This window comes from Aquarana catesbeiana, linkage group LG03 (assembly GCF_042186555.1).
Source record: "Aquarana catesbeiana isolate 2022-GZ linkage group LG03, ASM4218655v1, whole genome shotgun sequence".
Classification (NCBI taxonomy): Eukaryota; Metazoa; Chordata; class Amphibia; order Anura; family Ranidae; genus Aquarana; species Aquarana catesbeiana.
The window spans coordinates 29524988-29548817 of NC_133326.1; the positions used below are offsets into that span (position 1 = coordinate 29524988).

Here is a 23830-nt window from a genome sequence, read left to right on the forward strand (position 1 = left end):
GGTCTAATTGGAGTGGTTTCATAATTATCTATCAGGTGTGCACCTACAGGGCACTAACAAGGAAATCTGCTGAGCCTGCATCCCTTTAGACATGATTTCCTACTGGGAGTGTCTCACCAAGATAAAAAGCCTTCTGTGTGTAGCAGCCTCCCCAGCACCCCCTAATTACTTACCTGATCCCCATCTCTCAACAGCGTCGCTATTGGCTCCCGCGACTGTCCATCAAAGTCAGTTAGCTAATCAGTGGAGAGAGGGGGCAGGACCCAGTCGGGCGCCGTGTCTAAATGGACACAGGGAGCTGTGACTCGGCTTGGGTTCTCCCCATAGCAAGCCGTTTGCTGTGGGGGCACTCGACAGGAGGGAGAGGCCAGGAGCAGCAAAGAGAGACCCAAGAGGAGGAGGATCCGGGCTGCTCTGTGCAAATCCAACTGCACAGAGCAGGTAAGTATCACTAGGCAAATCTCATGCTTGTGACATTGCGTTTGTAGCATGTGCTGCAAGCTCCCTGTTTGTTTTCTCTGCTGATTGGTTTTCCCCGTTTATGACCTTGGATCAGATATCAACTATTTACTAAACTCTGCCTACCTTTTGACTACAGATTGGACCCTGACTACTCTGAACCGTGCCTGCCTTGTACCTGGACAATTGAATCACTCTGCCTTTCTGCCAACCGCAAGTACCGCAAGTGTCACTTAGTGTCCGATTTGTCCGCCGCAATGTCGCAGCCCCTCTATATGTTTGTAATTTTTTTTTTAAACAAGACTTTACAATCACTTTGTCACCCAGTGAGTATAACAAGCATGCTTTACTGCATATACAGACTGATTTTACTATTGTGGGTTTAGTAACACTTTAAAGTATATATTTTACAACATTTCTGCCTAAAACCTTTGCACAGTACTGTACCTACAGTATCTCACAAAAGTGAGTACACCCCTCACATTTTGTAAATATTTTATTATATCTTTTCATGTGACAACACTGAAGAAATTACACTTTGCTACAATGTAAAGTAGTGAGTGTACAGCTTGTATAACAGTGTAAATTTGCTGTTCTCTCAAAATAACTCAACACACAGCCATTAATGTTTTGTTGGCAACAAAAGTGAGTACACCCCTAAGTGAAAATGTTCAAATTGGGCTCAATTATCCATTTCCCCTCCCCGGTGTCATGTGACTTGTTAGTGTTACAAGGTCTCAGGTGTGAATGGGGAGCAGGTGTGTTAAATTTGGTGTTATTTCTCTCACTCTCTCATACTGGTCACTGAAAGTTCAACATGGGACCTCATGGCAAAGAACTCTCTGGGGATCTGAAAAAAAGAATTGTTGCTCTACATAAAGATGGCCTAGGCTATAAGAAGATTGTCAAGACCCTGAAACTGAGCTGCAGCACGGTGGCCAAGACCATACAGCGGTTTAACAGGACAGGTTCCACTCAGAACAGGCCTTGGTATGGTCGACCAAAGAGGTTACGTACTCGTGTTCAGCGTCATATCCAGAGTTTGTCTTTGGGAAATAGAAGTATGAGTGCTGCCAGCATTGCTGCAGAGGTTGAAGGGGTGGGGAGGTCAACCTGTCAGTGCTCAGACCATACGCCGCACACTGCATCAAATTGGTCTGCATGGCTGTCATCCCAGAAGGAAGCCTCTTCTAAAGATGATGCACAAGAAAGTCTGCAAATAGTTTGCTAAAGACAAGCAGAATAAGGACATGGATTACTGAAACCATGTCCTGTGATCTGATGAGACCAAGATACACTTATTTGGTTCAGATGGTGTCAAGCTGCCGGCACTGGGGAGCTACAGTTCATTGAGGGAACCATGAATGCCAACATGTACTGTGACATACTGAAGCAGAGCATAATCCCCTCCCTTCGAAGACTGGGCTGCAGGACAGTATTCCAACATGATAAGGACCCCAAACACACCTTCAAGATGACCACTGCCTTGCTAAAGAAGCTGAGGGTAAAGGTGATGGACTGGCCAAGCATGTCTCCAGACCTAAACCCTATTGAGCATCTGTGGGGCATCCTCTAATGGAAGGTGGCGGAGCGCAAGGTCTCTAACATCCACCAACTCCGTGGTGTCGTCATGGAGAAGTGGAAGAGGACTTCAGTGGCAACCTGTGAAGCTCTGGTGAACTCCATGCCCAAGAGGGTTAAGGCAGTGCTGGAAAATAATGGTGACCACACAAAATATTGGCAAAATATTGGGCCCAATTTGGACATTTACACTTTTGTTGCCAGCGGTTTAGACATTAATGACTGTGTGTTGAGTTATTTTGAGGGGACAGCAAATTTACACTGTTATACAAGCTGTACACTCACTACTTTACATTGTAGCAAAGTGTCATTTCTTTGGTGTTGTCACATATATATATATATATATATATATATGCACAGGGCTCAGCATAAAGGAGTACACCCCAACAGAATACCTTTACTTTCCTTTAAGAATCAACATTTTCTATGGGACACTATACTACAAAACAATCGCACAAATGCGGGCAGTTGATTGCAACCAAGATTTGTTAATTTGCTAGCACATAAAAAAAAAAATCCTAACAAATTCATTCAAGACCATGGTGCAAAAATTAATACACCCAAGTGAAAGTCTTAAGCTGGCCATACACAATACAATTTTCTTATTCAATTTTCTTTAGATTTACCTTCAACTATGTAGTATAAGGGCCTGTCTGATTGCATAAAAATTGGAAGTGTTTAGGTTTGAACTCATATTATAAGGTTTTGGTAAATCTAAAGGAAAGTTGTACAAGAAAATTGTGTAATGTATGGCCAGCCTTAGGAGCAAAACTACATTTTAGTCAACAAAATCCTAATTAACAAGAATTCAACTGCAGGTGAGTCTAATTATTCATTAAAAAGGTGTCCAGTGGACAGTTGATTATAAAAGGGCGCTACCTAATGAAAACCCCTCCCATTTCATGCTGTCAGCAAGGGCACCACATGGAAGAGAAATATCACAAGGCCTGAGAAAGAAAATCATTTCTTTACACAAGAAAGGTGAAGGCTACAAGAAGATTAGCAAAGCTTTGCTTATCAGTAAGAATACTGTAGGAAAAGTGATACAAAACTTTAACAAAGATGGAACTGCAACTATCTCACAGACGTGACAGGAGCGTCTTCTGATGAGAAGCGTTGAAGAAAATCTCCATGCAAGTTAGCTAAAAAAGCAGAAAGTCAAACTGGGGTGATTGTTTCCTGTGACACAATACAGTGTACACTGCAGAGGAATGGCATGCATGGGTGCCGTCCACGAAGGAAGCCTCTCCTAAAGCCCATGTACACAAAAGCCTGCCTAGAATTTGCCAGGGGATAAGGTGAAAATGAAGAATATTACTGGGACTCTGTACTCTGGAGTGATGAGACCAAAATAATTGTTTTTAGTACTGATGACTTCAAAACTATATATGGCTTCTCAAAAGGTGAGTGGTACAAAGAAAAATGCTTGGTGCCTTAACTGAAACATGGTGGTGGCCGTGTCCTTCTGTGTGGCTGTATGAGTGCTGCTGGTGTCGGGGAGCTGCATTTCATTGATGGTATCATGAATTCACAGATGTATTGCTCCATATTGAAAGAGAAGATGCTACCATCACACCTTTGGTCGTTATGCACTTTTCCAACATGACAATGATCGAAAACACACATCTAAGGCTACTGTTGCATTTTTGAAGAAGAACAAGGTGAAAGTCATTCAGTGGCCAAGTACGTCTCCTGATTTCAACCCAATCGAACATCTATAGGGAATTCTGAAGAGACAAGTTGAGCATCACTCAACAGCATCCAGGCTCTAAAAGAGGTCCTTCTTGAAGAATGGAAAAAGATAGATGTTGTAATATGTCACCAACTTGTTTATTCCATGCCTAGAAGACTTGTTGGTGTCCTTACAAATCATGGAGGTCATACAAAATACTAGATGATGTAGTTTTTATTGTAGGATGTATTCATTTTTGCATCAACTAATTTGAGTAAAATTGAAGATTTTGTAATCTACGTTATATTATTAACCTTACTTTCATGTAATGAGCTAAACTAATGTTCTATAAAACTCAGTTTTGTCAAATTTTTGGAAATTGTTCTGGTGTTCATTGAGATATTGATTAAAATCTTTTTAAAAAGTGGTGTTCTTGTTTATGCTGAGCACTGTGTATATATAATATTATTTTTATAGCGTCGTCAATTTACGCAATGCTTTACATATATATTGTACATTCACATCACTCCCTACCCTCATGGAGTTTACAATCCAAGGTCCCCAACTCAGATTCATATATACACATACTAGAGCCATCTGTATATCCAGCAGGAATGGGCACTTATTTCCTTACAGCAACCATTCAGATTCCAACTTTCAATGCAGGTCTGATGCTGATTGGTTGTTAAAAATAAATAGCTCCAGTTGTTGATACATAAGGCTCTTAGTATTCTAATATTGCTGACACTTTCTAAAATATAGTGATGCTGCAGTAATTGGAACCCTCCTGTTCCCCATCCAACTGCTATTTTTGCAGCAATGTAGCAGAAACATGAAGCAGGCTGTGCCAATGGCAACATTATAACACAAACCTAATACTACAGGAGTATAGAGACTGGATACATATCCCACTGTTACTTAAAGTGAACATGAACTCAGACAGTGAAGATTTGTTATATTATAGAAAATATCTAAAATTGAAAAACTTATTTAAACCCAAGAATAAAAATGTATTGTGTTAGAGTGATACTAAACAATATCCTTATTCTTCAAAAATCCATACATTCACTATTTAAAGCAGTTGTAACCCTAATAAAAAATAAATATATCCTGATTTTCAAGCAGGATTTACAGCTCAGTACTTCTGAAGTGTCATTTGTTCCTCTCTATGCTGTAAAATACCTAGTTGATCCTGCCTGTTCCTGTATCCCCCTATTTGTACTGACCACAGTAATCAAGGCTGCCGATCCATGATACCATGGTCAGTTGACGTGCCACCGTCATCCCACTATGTGGTCAGTCTCTCCCTCTCCCCTTCCCTCCCTGCCTGTCAGCTCAATACTCTGTGCTGTGAGAGCCGATCTGCTCCCCGCCCCTCCCCTCCTGCCACTATTCCTTGTGCCTGTAAAGTAACTGAGCATAATTACTAGAATCCCCTCTGTTATAGCAAGCTATATTGTACAGTGTTTGATTTTTGTTTAAGTGATGAAGCTAAAAACCTTAATTTCACAGTGCCGTTGGGCGGTCATGTGACCTCTCAGCTGACGTAATCTCAGCCCCTCCCATTATAGTCCTTAGATCGGGGAGGGAGAGTGGTGGGAGGTCATGTGACCGAATAGTGCTTTGAAATAAGGTATTTAGCTGCATATTTAACCACTCGGACCATCCACTGCATATATACTGTACCTGTACGTGATTTTGTGTACAAGATCTGGGGCACACACGCGCCACCGGAGCCCGCCGCTCCCGCTGTGATTGGACACAGTGGGAGCCAGTCGTCATTCTGAGGAAAGGCAGAATGGCGGTCTGCCTGTCTGTAAACAAGGCAGATCGGCGTTCTGTGAGGGAGGAAAATTGAGATCTTGTGTTCCTGCTAAGAAACATGGATCTCTCTTTTCCTCCAGTGCACACCCTCCCCCAGTTAGAAAGCATTCCCTAGGAGCACACTTAACCCCTTGATTTCCCCTGATGTTAACCTCTTCCCTGCCAGTGTCATTAGTACAGTGACAGCGCATTTTTTTTTAGCACTGATCATTGTGTTAGTGTCACTGGTCCCCAAAAAGTGTCACTTAGTGTAAGATTTGTCTTCTGCAATTTCGCAGTCCCGCTAAAAATCGCTAATCACCGCCATTACTAGTAAAAAATATTTTAAAAATAAAAAGTCCCTAAATCTATCCCATAGTTTGTAGACGCTATAACTTTTGCGCAAACCAATCAATATACACTTATTGGGATTTTTTTTTTACCAAAAACATGTAGCAGAATACATATTGGCCTAAATTGATGAAGAAATTAGATTGTTTACAGTTTTTTATTGGGTGTGTTTTTTAGCAGAAAGTTAAAAAAAATTGTTTTGTTTTCAAATTTGTCGGTGTTTTTTTGTTTATAGTGCAAAACAATAAAAACCACAAAGGTGATCAAATACCACCAAAAGAAAGATCTATTTGTGGGAAGAAAATAATAAAAATGTCATATGGGCACAGTGTTTCATGACTGCACAATTCGAAGTGTGACAGTGCTAAAAGCTGAAAATTGGCCTGGGCAGGAAGGGGTAGAAAGTGCCCGATAGGCAAGTGGTTAAGAGTGCTGAGACAAACTATTTACCAGTGACAGAGGTGTTTACAATGCTTTTAGTTATTCATGTAAAACCTTTAGGGCTCTTTCTCATGGGGCGGATCAGTGATGATCCGCCCCGGGAACACCCGCTTGCTCAGCGGGGATCGCCCCGCCGATCCCCGCTGATCAGGAAGATGACAGGTCCGTCGCTGCACACTGTGCAGTGACGGACCTGTCAGAGTGCCGCTCTCCCCTATGGGGGATCGGGTGATGACGGACCGTAGAGTCCGTCGTCACCCGATCCGATCCGAAAACGGATAGAAAATAGGTTTTTCCTCCGTTACACTTTTTCGGATCGGAGCGGGTTGGATGTCAGCGGACATGTCACCGCTGACATCCGACGCTCCATAGACCTCCATGGAGTGTCTGTTCAGGTCCGCCTAAAAAACTGACAGGCGGACCTGAATGGACAGTCCGCGTGAAAGAGGCCTTATCCTGAAAAGGAAAAAAAAACTGTTGCTGTAACTGCAGTGTTATCTGGATTTTGGCTTCAATTTGTTAGTGTATATAAATCTGCTAGTCCTTCTAACACTCCCCTGCCCTGATTAACAAGGCTGTTGTCCAAAGGTGCCCCTGTGCTCCTTCATCCAGAGTGGAGGCCAGTGGCGGTCCATCCTTTAGGGGCGCACAGGCGTCGCCCCCCCTGTCCATGGGTCCGGCCCCCTAATCTACATGCAAGACGCCGCATGCATGGATTCCAATCGGGGAATTTTTTGCAGCATGTAATTAGAGCCAGAGGCTCTAATAGGCTTAAAAAAAATGATGGGACCGGGGCGCAGAGCACTGCGCCAGAAGCCCACCCAGTTGTGTGACAATAGCGAATTAATATTCATTATTGTAACATTGATTCTCCTCCCGGCAGGAAGCGGGTCATAAGATACATCACCCGATTGGCCGAAAGGAGATCCGATCGGATTGACCGTCAGGAGGAGGAGGGAGGAGACTCAGGGGTTACCGAGGAACCGAGGGGACGGGGGGTCAGCATATGGATTGTTTGCTGCCCCCCCCCAAAAAAAAAAACAAAAAACAGGAGGTGTGTTACTAGCCAGGTAAAAACAGGGGAAAAAAGCCTAGAAAAAAAGAAAGCAAACTAATGCAGCCATCACATCTAATGGTTGATAAGCTGCAATGTATTACATTTATGGTTTTATGTTTAATACCACTTTAATATAGCTAAAAGAAAATCACTTTGCATTTTGCATCAAAATAATATCCAAGTGGAAAAACCTAGTGACCCTTTATTAAACTGGACCTATCAGTAATTTTACAAGTCTGCACAATTCAGTTGCCGATTTGAAGAGGACAGACATCAACAGTGTATGAAAAACTGTATCTTTAGCTTAGCCACTTGCCGCCAAATCAAGTACATATATGTGATTGACTGTAAGAGGTTATACCGGGGTTATGGCTGCACCTGTAACCCCCGGTATTGTATTTTAGAGCTGGCGAAACTCTACAAAGTGAAAGTAATCCTATCGGCTAATTAACCGCTGGATTGCTTTTACAGGCAGCCGAAGGGTGTGTGTTCCTCTTTCCCACTCCTTGGTGTGATCAGAGGAGACATCTAATAGATCCTAGATCTCTCCATAAAGAATACCTGTCATTGCTTATTGTCACAAGGGATATTTCAATTCCTCGTGACAGAGCAATAAAAGTGATAAAAAAAAAGAAATTTAAAGAAACAGCGTAAAAAAAAAAAAATGTTTATATATAGATATATATCTATATATAGATATATAGATATATATCTATATATCTATATATAGATATATATATATAGATATATATCTATATAGTGGGGATGGAAAGTATTCAGACCCCCTGAAATTTCACTCTTTGTTATATTGCAGCTATTTGCTAAAATAATTTAAGTTAATTTTGTTTCCTCATTAATGTACACACAGCACCCCATATTGACAGAAAAACACAGAATTGTTGACATTTTTTCAGATTTATTAAAAAATAAAAACTGAAATATCACATGGTCCTAAGTATTCAGACCCTTTGCTCAGTATTTAGTAGAAGCATCCTTTTGATCTAATACAGCCATGAGTCTTTTTGGGAAAGATGCAACAAGTTTTTCACACCTGGATTTGGGGATCCTCTGCCATTCTTCCTTGCAGATCCTCTCCAGTTCTGTCAGGTTGGATGGTAAACGTTGGTGGACGGCCATTTTTAGGTCTCTCCAGAGATGCTCAATTGAGTTTAAAGCAGGGGTGTCAAACTCAATTTCATTGTGGGCCGCATCAGCATTATTATTTGCCCTCAAAAGGGTCGGTTGTATCTGTAAGATAGCAGAAGCACAAAATAAGGGTCTGGAGGAGGACCAGAGGAGGTCTGGACCAATCCTGCAGATGCAGGAGAGGTGCAAGGCCACATGAAATGGCCTGGAGGGCCGGATTCGGCCCGCGGGTGTTGTGTTTGACACCTGTGGTTTAAAGGATCACTAAAGATGATTTTTTTTTTAAATAACAAACATGTTATGTGTTAAATAAATATCTCGCGCTAGCAAGGAACAGTAAACAAAACAAATGCAGAACTAAGTGTGAAATCAAAATGCCACAAAATCTCTAATGCCCCGTACACACGGTCGGACTTTGTTTGGACATTCCGACAACAAAATCCTAGGATTTTTTCAGACGGATGTTGGCTCAAACTTGTCTTGCATACACACGGTCACACAAAGTTGTCGGAAAATCCGATCGTTCTAAACGCGGTGACGTAAAACACGTACGTCGGGACTATAAACGGGGCAGTGGCCAATAGCTTTCATCTCTTTATTTATTCTGAGCATGCGTGGCACTTTGTCCGTCGGATTTGTGTACACACGATCGGAATTTCCGACAACGGATTTTGTTGTCGGAAAATTTTATATCCTGCTCTCAAACTTTGTGTGTCGGAAAATCCGATGGAAAATGTGTGATGGAGCCTACACACGGTCGGAATTTCCGACAACAAGGTCCTATCACACATTTTCCGTCGGAAAATCCGACCGTGTGTACGGGGCATAAGTGTGTCACATACCACTCAAACTATTTAAGGTGAATCAAGTGATCTTGCCAGTATCCAATTGATATTGGTAAATACACTAAATAAATTGTAACACTATGCATAAAAAAATGTGTCTTTATAAACATCTAAATAAAGTGATAATGCACAATATGTGATATTGCATGAGTGTGCAATAGGTGGGTGATGGTGAATCACATATAGTAAATGCTTCCAAAAATCCTCAATAAAAGAAGTAAGTGAAAAAAGTGTCAATAGATGACACTGTGTATCAAAAATAATAAATAATTAATATTAAAGTCTTCTTCTGTGAACAAATAAATAAATAAAAAATAAATGATAAATAAATAAAACTTCAGCTGCTGTCAGAGCTTGAACATGTAGTTATCAGATAGGAGTGTCCATATAATGTTCTAGTATGGCTTCTTCGATATTATAGTCTCCCAAAACTCTCACCTCAATGGTATGAATAAATAGCAGTCAACATCCGAGATCCCTACTATCCTCCATGTATGGGCAGACCCTTCGGTATTCCTCCTATGGGTGCATTGATTCGCTCCAATATCCCAATAAGTATAAGGGGTATACCTCAGTGAGAGATGGGGGACAAAATACAGAAGCCTCCAATAGCGCAATATGTCAGGGCCAAACAGTGAATTTATTAAATAAAGCAAAGTGGACTCTTGCATAAAAACTTTTAAAACAAAACAGGGAACAAATTTGGCGTTGTTCCACGCCTTCTCACGTCACTTCCGGTGTGCGGCTATCCCGGCCAATCCCCATCACCAGGTGAAAACGGAGGCAAAAAAAAAAACCCAAAAAAAGAAAACTAATGCAGCCACCACATCTGGTGGTGGGGGTCTACAATGTTAATTTTTTTCTGAAAAGGTGAACTAACCCTTTTAAAATGAAAAATGTCATACTAAATTCTATTAGTATACAGCTAGAGTTACACACTGATTTACCTGATCAGCAGACCTGTACCAGTTTGGCAATACAGAAAAGTTCTGAGGCCAGAAGGTCAGCTCTGTATTCTTCAGATGCATTTTCTCTTTACAACAGAAAAATAACGTGTTAAACGCATATAAATTTATTCTGGCCGATAGAATGCACTAACGCCAAACACGCATTAATGCGTTTAAACATTTTTTCTTCCGCGCAAGTGATTTTTGTTTTATTTATTTTTTTTGCTTCTAAACACCCGTAATACAGTACCTATGTGTGCATGGACACATAGGCTAACAGCAAAATAAAAAAAGTTGACTGCCTAAAACAGGCGTTTGAGTCCTAACAGCCAGGAAATAAATATACTGTTCAAAAAAAATTAAAGGAACACTTTGAAAATATCATGCTGGATAGTAGGGATGAGCCTAACACCCCCCCCCCCCCCCCCCGGGTCGGTTCGCAGACAAAAAATTTGTGTAAACACCGTTAAAGTCTATGTCTATGACACAAACATGAAAAATCTAAAGTGTTAATGTTAAGGGCTTATATGCAAGTTATTGCCATAAAAAGTGTTTGGGGAGGGGGAGGGGGGGGGGGGTCCCCTTAGTCTGCCTGTAAAGTAGCGCCTCTTTTCCATGATTATAACAGTACCGCAGCAAAATGACATTTCTAAAGGAAAAAATTTCATGTAAAATTGCTCATGGCTGTAATATTATTGTTGGCCCCCAGATCCCGCCCCCCCTCCCCCCATTTGAATGGGTATGGGGTACCCATTCACCAAAAAAGTGTGAAGAAGGTCACCGGGTGGCCCAGCCCTTGGCTATATAACAGCTGTCACTGCAAAAAGGCTGCAGTCAACGGGACGCCTCCCATTGAGGCGGAGTTTTTCCCTTTTATTTATTTTTTTTCTCGGGACCGTCGGTGCCGTGATTGAAGATGAATGGTAATGGCTGTTTGTATGTTAAAGGTGTTTAATGAAAAAAATTTCAATAAAGATTATAAAGTTGAAAAAAAAAAAAAAGATTAAGATGGATGGACATCGCGGGACACTTTAAAAAAAAAAAAAAAGGAATTGTCAAAAACTGTCTGCTGTCATTTTTACTTTGACATTTTTTTGGTAAATGGGTACAATGTACCCCATGCCCATTCACATAGGAGGGGGGCGGAATCTGGGGGCTTCCAGATTCCGATAAGCCCCCCGCCCACAGACCCCCACAACCACCGGGCAAGGGGGGACCCCAAAGCACCCTTCCCATGTTGAGGGCATGTGGCCTGGTACAGTTCAGGAGGGGGGGCACTCTCTCATCCCCCCCACTTTTCCTGCGGCCTGCCAGGTTGCATGCTTGGATAAGGGTCTGGCATGGATTTTGGGGGGGACCCCCACGCCATTTTTTAAAAAACATTTAGAAAAAATATTTATGACCATCACAACAACTGGTCAGACCTCTTACCGTGGGCAGAGTTTACTCACAATAGTGCCTTGAATTCTGCTTCCCGATTGACCCCGTTTATGGCAAACTATGGTTCCCAACTATACATGTTGCCTGACTAATTTGTTCCGAAGAGTATTCCTGCATTAGAGGAGCATCTCCGTGTTCTTCGTTCCACTTGGGCACAAGTCCAGGAGGCTTTGCGACATGCTAATGATAGGTACAGACTCCATGCTGACTGCAGACGCCTGCCTGTGCCTTCCTACTAGGTTGGGGACAGGGTCTGGCTGTCATTTCGCAACCTCCAATTTAGTGTTCCCTCTCTGAAGTTCGCACCTTGGTTTATTGTGCCTTTCCATATTCTTTGCAGGTTTAACCCAGTGGCTTACGCATTAGACCTTCCTTCTAATATGCGTATCTAAAAATGTATTTCATGTCTCCTTATTAAAACCTTTGGTCTGCAACCGCTTTATCACCTTGGTGCCTCGTTCTCATACAGGTTGAGAACCATGAGGAGTATGAAGTACAGTCCATTGTTGACTCCTGTAGGTTCCGTGGGCGCATACAGTACCTGGTGCTTTGGAAAGGGCATGGTCTGGAGGAACGCTCTTGGGTCTCATCCTCGGACGTACATGCTCCTGTCCTCCTCTGTGATTTCCCCTCAAGCCTGGTGGTCCTCTGCGGGTGAGGGGTCATTGAGGGGGGTACTGTCAGGGCTGGGCTCAGCCTTTCTCTGATCTGGCCGCTCAGCTGTCGGGTAATTGCCAGCTCCTATCTCTCCACAGTGACTCACCTGTTGATATCCTGCTTGTCAGGCCTGCCTACTTAAGCCGCCCAGCCCAGATGATCTCTGCCTTCGCCTTGGTCACATCTCTAGAGACGCTCTTCTGTGTTCCTGTTAAAGACTTGCTTGACTGCTATTCCTTCTGGCTCCAGATCCTGCTTGCTGTTCTACTACGCTCATCTCTGGATCCCTGACATTTTGGCTTGTATGACTATCCGTTCCAGTTCCTGAACTCTGGCTACGTTTTGACTAGGTTTACTCGGTTTACCTTTTTTTTATTATTATTAAACAAATGAGATTTAATTGTACTTCGATTCATGGTTTCTGACAGCTGAGCTGTATACTCCTGACACTATGGGTGGAAGCAAGTGCAATACAGGCGACAGAGTGGGTGAATTCTATAAGGGGTGGGGCTTGTGGGAAGTGGGAGGGGTCAAAAAGGAAGGGCTGGGTCAGGCCGCCCCCATCCTAAAACTTCACCAGCCGCCACTGAGTGCACCTGTTAATTTCAAACACAAAAGCAGATGAAACTGATTAACAACCCCCTCTGCTACTTAACTGACCAGATCAATATCCCAGGAGTTTAATTGACTTGATGCTATACTCTGATTAAAAAGTTAAATTTTTTTAAGCAGTGTACTTTTAGATGAAGATCAATAGAAGCTCCTGTTTTTATATAAAAGTAATTTTTAAAGTTGTAATCTAGTGGTGCACCGAAATGAATTCTGCACCAAAAAAAAAAAAAAAAAAGACAAAAAAATTCAGGATGCACTTGGTCGAAAACCGAAATGGACAATTTAAAAAATATATATTTCTATGTTTTATATATCATTGTATTTGACTTTTTAAAGCAGAGTTCCACCCAAAAATGCAACTTCCGCTTTAAGTGCTGGTGACCCCCTAACATGCCACATTTGGCATGTCTTTTTTGGGGGGGGGGGCGGGTACCCTGTTTTTACAGGCACCCAGCTCCCACTTCCTCCCCTGGCACCGCGGTGCCAGAAGGAATTTCACCTCTCCCCCCTCCCTCCCTGTAATCTTCTGGGACACGTCACAGGTCCCAGAAGATTGCCCGGCCATTCACAGCACACAGCGCGCTCTTGCATACGCAGAGCGTGCCTGGCTATGAAGTCACAGCCGGACGCCCACAGTTAGAATGCCGACACCGTGGAGAGGAGGGGGGAGAGGAGCGGGGCTTCGTACGCCCGCATCGCTGGACCCTGGGACAGATGAGTGTCTGATTATTAAAAAAGATTATTAAAAGTCAGCACCTACACTTTTTTTTTCTTGATTTTAAATGAATATAAATTTATTTTCAGCCACTACCGGCACTATTTCCGACGATGGTCTGCTTTCACACTAAGCAGTTTTTGAAGTGCTTTTGCATTAAAAAAAGCGCAAGAAAAGCTCAAGAAAAATACATCCCTTTAAATTCTGTGTATGTCTTTACACTGGTTCATTACGATGTTAAAAATCCTGCTTGCTGCATTTTTGGTCAGTTAAAAAAAACACAACAAAAATGCACCCCACGGCAAACGCGGCAAAAACGCAATGGTTTTCGAGTCACGTGACCTATGAAAAATGCACTGTGGGGGCACCCGAGCTGAGTCACAGCTCCCTGTGTCCATTCAGACACCAAACCCCACACCCTATCTCCCCTGAATGGGTAGCTGACTTTGATTGACAGCAACGGGAGCTAATGGCGCCGCTGGTGTGTCTCAGCCAATCAGGAAGGAGAATCTGAATGGCTGAGACACTCGTGGACATCGCTGGACAGAGAGGGACCTCAGGTAAGTGTAATGCCCCGTACACACGGTCGGATTTTCCGACGGAAAATGTGTGATAGGACCTTGTTGTCGGAAATTCCGACCATGTGTAGGCTCCATCACACATTTTCCATCGGATTTTCCGACACACAAAGTTTGAGAGCAGGCTATAAAATTTTCCGACAACAAAATCCGTTGTCGGAAATTCCGATCGTGTGTACACAAATCCGACGCACAAAGTGCCACGCATGCTCAGAATAAATAAAGAGATGAAAGCTATTGGCCACTGCCCCGTTTATAGTCCCGACGTACGTGTTTTACGTCACCGCGTTCAGAATGATCGGATTTTCCGACAACTTTGTGTGACCATGTGTATGCAAGACAAGTTTGAGCCAACATCCGTCGGAAAAAATCCTAGGATTTTGTTATCGGAATGTCCGAACAAAGTCTGACCGTGTGTACGGGGCATTAGAAGGGCCGGGGGGGGCTGCACACAGAAGGCACACAGAATGCATTAAGTTAGAAAAAAACCTTCTGCCTTTACAACCCCTTTAAGAGCTCAGTGAGGAAAGCTCTGAGAGCTGATTGGAGGGGAAGGGACACACCCCACAACACACAGGAACAGAGCTGAGTCTTTCATTCACAGACTGTGTGCTGGAGGTCCCTCCCCTGTCACCCTTTTTCTTTTAGTGTCAGGAGAACTTGTCAGAAGTGACTCAAGCAGACTGCAGAGGAATAAGGCTTTGGACAGAAATGACAATTAGTGCTCTGAATTAAGACAAGTACACACTATGGAGGGATATGCTTTGTTCATATTTCATGTCTGAGGTTTACAACCACTTTAAGATATAACATGACAGGTATAACTTTTTAAAGTATTTTTCAGTCTCCACATGACTTAATTTATAAAATGTAACTGTAGATCTAAGTATAGTAGATTTTGAGCTTCAGAAAATAAAGGGGACTCATTAAAATGTGTTTCTTACAATACTGCTGAGTCCTATACTTCCCATGCTGTCTATTTGTTCTCAGAACTGCATGGGGTAGAGTGATGCAGAACATAATTCACGCAGTATTGTATGTATTCTGGAGTGGATCGCGCTGCCCCCTGTTTGTGTGGCAGGGAAGAGGGGGGGTTCCTATTCAAACTCACAGTGAGTTCACGTTGCATCTTTCAGCCCTTTGTGGTCAATAGTAAACTGCAATCTCAATTGAGGAAATTCCCAGCAGATTTATTTGACTTTGCCTTTAGAGAGAGAACAGTAGATGTGCATACTGCAAAAAAGCCTCAGTAGCTTGCTGAATAGCAAAGGTGCCCAATCATTGTCTTTGTGGATGGAATGCAATGAAGGGGAGGCACAATTACTATGCTGTTGTGTGATAGATATTTCCAATATGTTCTTCCTACAATGAGAAGCATAGGAGCCTGTTGCATTGTGCTATCAAAGTTTCACTGGAAATGCTTCTCAATGAATATTTCAAGGGTGCATGCCTGCCAAAAATGTGTCAGAGTCCTAAGCTTTCTTTCCTGAGTCTAATTTGTGAAGTCTACTGTATATTAGTGGGCAGAAAAATACAGCGAAACTTCCAGACTCGACAGATATATCCTTGTTATTTCTTCTCCCTTTACAGCGGGTTTGCTGCTTTTAGGAACACACAGATTCGCAGGTCATGTAAAAAGCATAGTATTCCATGGCTTTGGTTCACATCTATGCGTTGCGAATTTGGTGCGAGAAAAAAAAAAAAAGGGTCCTGTGCGACTGCGAGTGCGATGCAAATTCTTATGGTGCAGTGCGAATTTTATCTTCATAGGCTTCAACTGAACTTTGAGTAAACTCGCAGCATACAGTTCACATCTCTGTGACTTGTTCACTGTCTGCCTCCTGAAATTTGCAGTAAAATCGCAGTACAGTCGCGGTAAAAATCCCACCTGTCCACCTCAAAACGCAAGACAAATTCGCACCTCAAACAGGACAAAAAAAACAGATGAAATTTGCAGTACATCTCATCGCAGTAGTGTGAACCTAGGCTAAATGTAATAAGTACAAGTAATCTGTATCTGTGATAACTGGGGATTGATGGAATCTCCATACATAAAGTGCAGAAGATTGACTTTGTTAGCACTTTGTAGTAACTGCAAGAAAGTTCCACATATCTGTTGTCTGTATTGTGACTGACTGGAGCAGCCTTCCTTAACCAGGGTTCCTCCAGAGTTAGGGTTCCAACCAAGGTCATCCAGGGTTACTCCAGAGTTAGGGGTTCCAGCTGAGGTCAACTGGCATTCCTCCAGTTGGGTTCAACTAGGATTGTTCCAGTGCTAGGGGTTCCAACCAGCATCAACCAGGTTTCTTTCAGAGCTAAGGGGTTCCGACAAGGGTCAGCCAGGGATCTCCAGAACTAGAGGTTGCAACCAGGGTCAGCCAGGGTTCATCCAAAACTACAGGTTCCAACGAGGGTCAGCCGTGGTTCCTTCGGGACTAGGGGTTCTAACCAGGGTCAATCAGGTTTCTTCCAGAACTAGGGCTTCCAACCAGGGTCAGCCAGGGTTCCTCCAGAACTAGGGCTTCCAACCAGGGTCAGCCAGGTTTCTTTCAAATCTAGGGGTTCCCACCAGGGTCAGCCAGGTTTGTATTAGAGCTAGCAGTTCCAACCAGTCAGCCAGGTTTCTTCCGGAGCTAGAGGTTCCAACCAGGGTTCATCTAGAGCTAAAAGTTCCTTGAGCAATGAGCAGTTTCTGCCTGTCAGGCAAGAAACCTATGATGCTATTGCTTTATTTGGCTATCTGTAGGGGGCATTCTTCCCACTGACCCCAATGTAGGGCACATTCTTCCCATTGATCACCAATGTAAGGCACAATCTTCTCACTGATCGCCGATGTAATGGGGTTCTTCTGTCACTGACCATTAGTGTAAGGTGTACTCCTAATGACCATTAATCTATGGGAGCCCTTCTTCATTGACCACTAATGTAAGAGGAGACTTTACCGACCACCATGTAAAGGGGTTCTTTTCCATTGACCATTAAAGAAAAAGCCTCACTTAAATTTGTATTTATGTGTTCTGTTTCCCAGGGGTCAAAATACATGAAGTACTTTGTCTCATCCTCCTGGGTGCTGTCTAAGGCAGGCCATATATGATGCGATTTTCTTTCCAGCAACCATGGATTGCAGGAAGGAAAAATCACCCAATTCCTCCCATCATCACAGTCAATGTTCATGGGGGAATCCCTCCTGCGTAGCTATTGTGGGGACCCTGTTTCCAGGAGGAGGAGGACTGTCATTGACCACTGCTAAAGCCAATCACAATCCTGCTAGCCCCACCCACCATCTGGAGGAAGATGACTCGCTTGGTTGCCACTTCCAATCTCAGAAGGAAGGGATTTCACTGTGATTGAGAAAACCCCAATCAGGTGACAGTTTGTGGAATTACTGTTGAGCTTCTGGGAACTTTGTTGAAATTATTTCTAAACCTTTGTGTCACTTAATACTGAACCCCGACACTCTGTGTCCCTTTAAGCCAGAGCCAGTATTCAACGCAATGAAAATCAATCACACCCAACTTTTGCTGCGGCACCGAGCGCTGCACTTTTTCTCAGCTGCGGGGGCCCAACTTATGATTCTGCACATAGGCCCACTGCTTTCAGAAAATGCCCCTGACCTGGGCTCATCACTGCGCATCCATTCCAGATGCTTGTTTATTGACATCCCATACAAGCACATTGGCTGGATGCGAGAGGTGGATCAGCAGGATGAGTGTGCCAGGACAGGTAGATGTGTTTCATCTCTGCTTCCTTTCACCACTCTGCATATCAGGCATATCATAGATGAGAAGAGGGTACAGCAGTGTGGAAAATGAGCAGGAGGGGTTCAGAGGTGGGACAAAAGAGCAGGAGGGTACACCTGTGGGGCAGATGTGCAGGGAGGGACAGTGGTGGGGCAGATGAGAAATGAGGAGCATTGGTGGGGCAGATGTGCAGGGTAGTACAGTGGTGGGGCAGATGTGCAGGGTGGTACAATGGTGGGGCAGATGTGCAGGGTGGTACAATGGTGGGGCAGATGTGCAGGGTGGTACGGTGGTGTTGCAGATGTGCAGGGTGGTACAATGGTGGGGCAGATGTGCAGGGTGGTACGGTGGTGTTGCAGATGTGCAGGGTGGTACGGTGGTGGGGCAGATGGGCAGGGAGGGACAGTGGTGGGGCAGATGAGAAAGGGGGAACATTGGGGGGCAGATCTGCAGGGTAATACAGTGGTGGGGCAGATGTGAAAGGGGGAACATTGGTGGGGCAGATGTGCAGGGTGGTACAATGGTGGGGCAGATGTGCAGGGTGGTACGGTGGTGTTGCAGATGTTCCGGGTGGTACGGTGGTGTTGCAGATGTTCCGGGTGGTACGGTGGTGGGGCAGATGTGCAGGGTGGTACGGTGGTGGGGCAGATGTGCAGGGTGGTACGGTGGTGGGGCAGATTTGCAGGGTGGTATGGTGGTGGGGCAGATATGCAGGGTGGTACGGTGGTGGGGCAGATGTGCAGGGTGGTACGGTGGTGGGGCAGATGTGCAGGGTGGTACGGTGGTGGGGCAGATGTGCAGGGTGGAACGGTGGTGGGGCAGATGGGCAGGGAGTACAGTGATGTGAGGTGTGAAGGTGCATGAATTGGGGCTGATCTGAGGCGTGAGTGCAGGATGTTAATTTCTCACTACTACTCAAGTAGTTTACAGCATTTACTTTATAAAAATCATTTTCGTGATGTGTGAGTTGACATTTTGTTGTTATAAAATCGGCACGCTCAATTTCTTTGAAAACATTTTTCGGCACACTGTGCTTAAAAGGTTGCCTACCCCTGTTATAGCGTCTACAAACTATAGTATATATACTGGAATTTCTATTTATTTTATTTTACTACTAATGGCGGTGATCAGTGATTTATAGTGGGACTATAATAAAGTGGCGAACAATCTGACATTAACTGAAGCTGGGGGGAACTGACTAACTGCCACTGACATCACCAGTGACATAATTAGCAGTGATAATACCGGTGGCAGCTGGTGCTCCATTTTTTTGATAGGAGAGAGAATGACAGAGGGGTGAGCTTATTGGTTTAATACTTCTCCTTTCACTGTCCGGCCACATGGTAGAGGGGAGGAGATTTATAAACTGAAAAATCAGGTGCACTGCACTCAGGGCCAGGACAAGGGGTTGGCAGGAGGGGTGGCTGCCCTGGGCACTGTAGTATCATGTGATGAGGGGGGGAGCACAAGGAGATTGGGGGGAAGGGATTCGTATTGAGATGGAGAATTTGGGGGTAGGCAGGGAGTAACAATCGTTTTAGGAGGGTAAATTTTGAGAGGTGTGATAAGAGTGGTGCTATGGAGGATTTGTGTGGGGCGGGGAGATGAGGAAGAGGATTTGTGTTAGGAGGGGGATTTGGAGAGTTTGTGCTATAAACGTAAAATCGTAGAGGGGAAATGTTCTTTTCTGGGGGGGGGTGCTAGACTAATAGGGATGATTGGGGGGGTATTTGTGCTAGGAGGGGAAATTTGTGGGGGGGGACTTGTGCTAGGTTGGGGAATTGAGGGAGGGGAATGGGGAATTTGTGCTAGAGGGGGGGGGGGGATTTGGAGTGTGGGAGGGGGGTGTTGTGCTTTGAGGGGAAATTTGAGAGGTAGAGTGTTTGTGCTAGGAGGGGTGAATTTTGAGATTCTGAGTGCTAAAACTAGAGCACTCAGAATCTGGTGCAGCTGTGCATGGTAGCCAATCAGCTTCTAACTTCAGCTTGTTCAATTAAGCTTTGACAAAAAAAAACCTGGAAGCTGATTAGTTGCTGCACCATACTGGGCACACTCCACTTTTAGTAGACCTCTCCCAGAGTCTTAGAATGTTCCAATTTGGTTGGAGCTTATAACAGGGGTTTGGGGGGGGGGGGGTCATTTGGGAGTGGTTAAGTACATGGTTGTTTACATTTACATTTGATTTCTGGTTGACCTCATGTGGGCCAACAAAACGGCCATGGCCTGGTTAGGGTTGCCACCTGTCCAGGATTCACCCGGACAGTCCGGGTTTTGAATCATGTGTCCGGGTTTCAGGAGGACTGAAACCCGGACACATTATTCAGACCCGGCTGTGGCTCCCCAAGTAACCAAGATAGTTACACACAAATCTGTCGCCTGGCTGTGGGCGGCTGTCTGGGGGCAGGTTTGGCATCACTGGGGGGGGCAGGGCAATGATGTCAGCGAGAGCAATTTGGCCACACCCACTATTCGCTAAGGCACACTATGCGCACTGCAGTACTATTGTCCTTGGGGCACCCAAAGGTGTCCCAGGCCACTAAAGTGTTCGCGTTTGGCTTGAAGAAAAGGTGGCAACCCTAGGCCTGGTGGGGCCTAAAATGTTCAAGTCTGCTTTGGCTTGACAGCTCAGTTGAGAGCTAAAGCAAATGTGACAGTTAGCACTCACAGAATGCCTGGGATGTAACTGTTTTGGGAAGCAGTTAAAGCGGAACTAAACCCTCCTATGCTTTCCATCTAAGGAAGCTGCCATCTTAGCCTCTGTTTGACATGAACTGCCATGGTGCTGCCCATGTGATCAGCTAGAACTCCAACCATGTAATGGTTTGACGGTTTGGTTGAGACCACAAGCAAATGTGACAGGTACCTTTCCTGGCATGCTGGGAATTTAATTGTTTTTTTTTTGTTTTTAACTGTTAAATGAATGAGTTTTGTTCTGTCTTAAAAATACATTCTTGAATAGAATTTTCTGTTTTTTACACCAGAGTTTAGTATCACTTTAAGTGTTCCTAAAACCCTTACACTCCTGGCATGCCTTGAACTAGTAGTTACTAGTGTGCTTATATTAGCTCTCAACCCAACTGTCATCCATGTGCAGCACCAGAACAAGCAAAGGCCAAGATGGCCGCCTTCCTGGATAATAAAAGGTGAATTTAAGAAATAGACCCCCCCCCTTTTCCCCCTTTGCAGTGGTGATTAAAGTAGAACTCCGGTGAAAAAAAATTGTGAAAAGGTTGGCTGCTTAATACACCAGAGACATCCAACTCCTCTATATTACAGTCCTCCAACCTGCCTGCTTGCGCTCAGAATACAATTCCAGCATCTGCCGAGATGAATGAACTCCCACACATGCCTGGCAAGTGATGTCATCTCAGCCAAAGATTGAAACCCAGAAGAAGACGACCAGACAAAGATGGCAGAAACCGGCAGGGAGCTGTTGGACACCTCATCTTTGGAATGGAGGTAAGTAGAGTTCTGCCTTAGGTACTACCAAAAGAAAGCTCTATTTGTCTCAGTACAGTGTTGTATGACCGAGTAATTGTCAGTCAAAGTATCACAGCACTGGAAACCCAAACATGTTCTAGTGATAAACAGGGAATACTCAGATGGTTATTTTTGTTTTTTTGTAGGACTTTTATAGCTACATTAAATCTTAGTATTATATCCCCAACAGTATTTTAATACTATAGAATTAGTACAGTATTCCTGTCAGTATTGTACTACTATGGGAGTAGTGTTGCATTCCTGTCAGTATTTTATTTGTATATGAGTAGTATTGAATTGTAATGTAATATAGTATTCCTGTCAGTATTACAAAGTACAGTATATTCCTATAGAACTAATATAGCATACTTGTCAGTTTTATATAACTATAGAAGTAGCATAGTATTCCTGTTAGTATTACTGTATATTAGCAGTGGTATAGTAATCCTGTCAGTATTACAATGTATATTCCTATAGAAGTAATATAGTATCCCTGCCCATACCTCCCAACTTTTTGAGATGGGAATGAGGGACACCTATCAGCAAAAGTATGCAGGTATACGACACACCCCTTGCCACGCCCCCTTAAAGGAGAATTGTGCAAAAAAACAAGATTGGTTAAACCCACAAGTGCTTTTTTTTTTTACTACTATTCCTTTATATTGGCTTTTAGAATTTTAGAAATGCAGCAATTTAGAAATCAGATGAAAGGTTTAACACTGGAAAACACTTTTTGATGAATTTTATATACAACTATATGGATCAGACCAAAATGAGGGACAAATGAGGAGAGAGGAACAGAGGAACATTGCTCCAAATCAGCGACAGTCCCTCGAAATCAGGGACAGTTGGGAGCTATTTCCCTGTCAGTATTGTATAGTTTTATATTTATATAGAAGTAGTATAGTAACCCTGTCAGTACCACAATGTACATCTATTTCTGCTGCGACATTCAGATGGTGGGGTCAGAATTTGGTGTAAACAACATGAAAGCATGGATCCACCCTGCCTTGTATCAACGGTTCAGACTGCTGGTGGTGTAATGGTGTGGGGTATATTTTCTTGGCACACTTTGGCCCCTTTAGTACCAATTGAGCATCATATAAATGCCACGGCCTTCCTGAGTATTGTTGCTGATCATGTCCATCCCTTTATGACTACAATGTACCCATCTTCTGATGGCTCCTTCCAGCAGGATAATGCTCCGGACACCGGACCCCTGCTGTGAGCCGCTGCGATCTCCAGTGTGAAGCCAGCCTGAATCTATGTCACGAAAATGAAGGCAGTTCTGAAGACAAAAAAGGGTCCAACCCGGTACTAGCAAGGTGTACCTAATAAAGTGGCCAGTGAGTATATTTAACTATAGAAGTAATATAGTATTCCTGTCAGTATTATATTCCTATAGAAGTATTATGCCATGTACACATGACCAGACTTTTCGTCGGACTGAACTCCAACTTTTTGATGGAGTTCCAACGACACAGACTTGCCTACACACGATCACACCAAAGTCCGAACGTTTCAAACGTGATGACGTACGAAGGGACTAGAATAAGGAAGTTGATAGCCAGTAGCCAATAGCTGCCCTAGCGTCCTTTTTTGTCCGTTGGACTAGCATACAGACAAATGGATTTTTCGATTGGACTTGAGTCCGTCGGAAAGATTTGAAACATGTTCTATTTCTAAAGTCCGACGGATTTTTCGACAGAAAAGGTCCGATGAAGCCCACACACTATCTAATTGTCCGACGGATTCGTTCCATCGGACCAGTTCGGTCAAAAAGTCTGGTCGTGTGTACACGGCATTATAGTATTCTTGTCAGTATTATATTCCTATAGAAGTATTATAGTATTCCTGTCAGTATTATATTCCTATAGAAGTATTATAGTATTGCTGTGGGTGCTTTTTTGCTGTAGTAGTGAACTTGTCAGTATTATAGGACTTTGGAAATATTGCATTCCTATCAGTATTTTCTTCCTCTTTTCTAGTAGTATATTATTCCTCTGAGTATTCTGGTATAGTTGTGAGTATTTTCTTCCTCTGGAAGTATTATGGTATAGCTGTATATTCTTCTGTATTATGCTATAGTATATTAGTATTATTCTATAGTAGTATTTTCTTCCTCTATGAGTATTATGGTCTATATGTGAGTATTTTTCCCTCTGTATTACAATTTAGTATATTATTTCTCTGTTAGTATTTTCTTCTCTGAGAGCATTTTGGTATAGCTGTTTTTTTTCTTCCTCTGTGAGTATTATGGTCTATATGTGAGTGTTTCTTCCTCTGATATGGTATGGTCCTCATTA

General features: G+C 43.4%; 1 long non-coding RNA gene across 1 annotated transcript; it reads left to right on the top strand.

Annotated features, from left to right (window-relative positions):
* Positions 1 to 595: 595 nt before the first annotated feature.
* LOC141134417 (uncharacterized) lies at positions 596 to 22864 on the top strand. The gene is made up of 3 exons (XR_012243140.1): positions 596 to 785; positions 21321 to 21503; positions 22717 to 22864. It is a non-coding gene; the product is annotated as an uncharacterized lncRNA (long non-coding RNA).
* Positions 22865 to 23830: the final 966 nt, after the last annotated feature.